This window comes from Cystoisospora suis, assembly GCF_002600585.1.
Source record: "Cystoisospora suis strain Wien I chromosome Unknown contig_4356, whole genome shotgun sequence".
Lineage (NCBI taxonomy): Eukaryota > Apicomplexa > Conoidasida > Eucoccidiorida > Sarcocystidae > Cystoisospora > Cystoisospora suis.
Window position 1 is genome coordinate 8,650 of NW_027157148.1, and position 2,260 is coordinate 10,909.

At 50.9% G+C, this 2,260-nt stretch overlaps 1 protein-coding gene across 1 annotated transcript in view; it reads right to left on the minus strand.

The window, feature by feature from the left end:
* The window catches only part of CSUI_007993 (d-3-phosphoglycerate dehydrogenase), a 10,118-nt gene that overhangs the window by 3,835 nt on the left and 4,023 nt on the right, over positions 1-2,260 (minus strand). Inside the window, exons 6-8 of the mRNA XM_068068133.1 lie at positions 1,898-2,260; positions 1,258-1,419; positions 26-728 (exon numbers count right to left, since the gene is read on the minus strand). The exon at positions 1,898-2,260 is cut by the window's right edge and continues 118 nt beyond it. The gene's annotated coding sequence lies outside the window, so the exon portion shown is untranslated. The remainder of the gene's footprint in view (positions 1-25; positions 729-1,257; positions 1,420-1,897) is intronic.

The window sequence follows — 2,260 nt, forward strand, 5'->3', positions numbered from 1 at the left end:
TGTGTAGTAGGATCATTCAGATACTTGAAGATCGAACTTAGACGGGATCGTGAGCCTGGAATCACTGCCCATTGCTGCCGGCGAGGCGTGACACACTCTGGTCTCTCATGCGAAGCGAAAGCAAGAGACGGCGTCGTCCACGTGGATCTTCAAGTATCTGAATGATCCTACTACACAAATGCCCCTGACTGGAAGACGTAACACAGCCCAGTTGTAGCCAGCTGGCGGGCAGATCGCTTCCGGTGCAAGACGAACAAATAACAGAAAACAGAAACGACCATCCGTTCGTTATAGACACCTGCGGAGCTGCGGGAGGAAACAACATTGAGGAATCGGGTGTCTCCAATCAGCACTCCGGCTCTCAGAAGTCTTCTTACGGAGCGACGTTTCAAGCAGGGCTCGGGGCAATACCCATTTTCTTGAGTATGTTCTCTAATACAGTTGTACCACCAGCGCCTGCACAGCTACCGTGACATAAACCAAAGGCACGTGCCGAAATGACTTCATACACATTGGTGTTAAAACAGAGTGGACAACTTCGCACTTGAGCGCATTCCGCTGTATGCCAAGACACCGACCAACCGCCAGCGACTGAGGTTAAAGCACGTTCTGAAAACTACACACCTGTAGATTTACAGCCGACCACGGAACGCCTCCTTGAAGAGCCTCTTTGAGCTGCAGGGCGACGTCCACAGCAACATTATGTTGAGCTTCGAAAGTACTAGCGCCTGCCATAACAAAGAGGCAGTGTACTCAAGGGTAAACCTGCACGTTACACGGCTTTTGCGAGTGCTAACGACAAGATGGCGGAGACACGGTACATCAGGCAGACTTTCTCTTGCTCTCGAAGGAAAAACCCGACACTGCTGATCCCTCACCAACTGCCCACACGCTTATCCCCATATACGAATAGCGACGAGGATGAGGATAGTAGAGACCAAACCAATGCTGTTGTCCGCGTGCATGCATGCATTCATGTAGAAAGTCTTCTCAGGAAGGAAGTGGTGAATTTTCGGAGGTCACCTCAAAAAGTGAATCCACTGATTTGTTGTCCCCCCACGGACATCAAGAGCTCAGCCGACCATCAGAAAAGCGTCAGATCATTTGAGCCACGAACAGAATTGAAGACGAGAGATACCCGCACACGTCATTCAGCTTCGTAAGAGTAGCACGGAGCGCATTACCATTCTAGAAGTTCTCACCGGCAAGACATCCCTCAAGCAACGGTAGCGGAGCAGTCAGTGTATACATTCCTACCTATATGAGGAGTAAGGATGATATTTTTCCCCTTTTCCTTGGCTTTGATGAGGGGATTGTCCATTGAAAACTCCTTCTCGACCTCAAATACGTCTAAGGCGGCACCTCCTAGATGATCATTGATCAAAGCGTCGGCCAGCGCCTCCTCGTCGACGACGCCGCCTGTGTGAAAAATCGGACACACGGTCTCCCCCGCACGCCGTACGCAAGGGACGAGAGACTACGGAAAAACCAGCAATAACGCTCTGATCGCCCCTGTCCTGATCTGCAAATATACATGTGCGGGAAAAATCGATGTATACTGGACGACGTTATCTCGCACTCGACGAGATAAACACAACGCGCAGCTGCCATCATTCCTACTCCTCCAGCAAAGCACCAGCAGCAACGTATCTCTCTCGTGGGCTTCCTCGGGTACGCAACAGACTATGCCTACAACAATTTCCAGTTGACGAGCTTATCAGCCGAATTGCGAAGCAAACATGTTCCCCCTCAACAGCAGAACTCCCCGTAGTAGGCTGTTGGGTGCGAGAGCAGTGCGTGCGCTCAGCTACACAAGAAGGCCATCACCGTTACTGTTCCGACTCAGCTTTAGCCGCGAAACCTACGACCGACAACAGGAGTCCAGCCGACGCCTTACCTCGGGCAGCGTTTATGATGCATGCGCCTTTCTTGATGAGGCGGATTTTTTCCGCGTTTATTAAGTGACGAGTATGTTGCAAAAGCGGTACGTGCAGGGTGATAAAATCACCTGTTCACAATCGAACCAGCAAAGTGACAAGCTGAATGAAGCAGTCAGCCAAGAGCGAAGCTGAAGAGACGCCAGCATCAGACAATCCACCGCGGGCTGTGAAATGAATACCCAGGGCCGAGGCTCCTCTGACAAAGGTGACAAGTCACTACAGCGCTCCTCCCGGAGACGCTACCTCCGAAGAAATGAAGAAAGACGTTTTCAGAAATGGATGTAGAAATTCCGTTTCTTTTCCCATGAACCAAAGGCGAA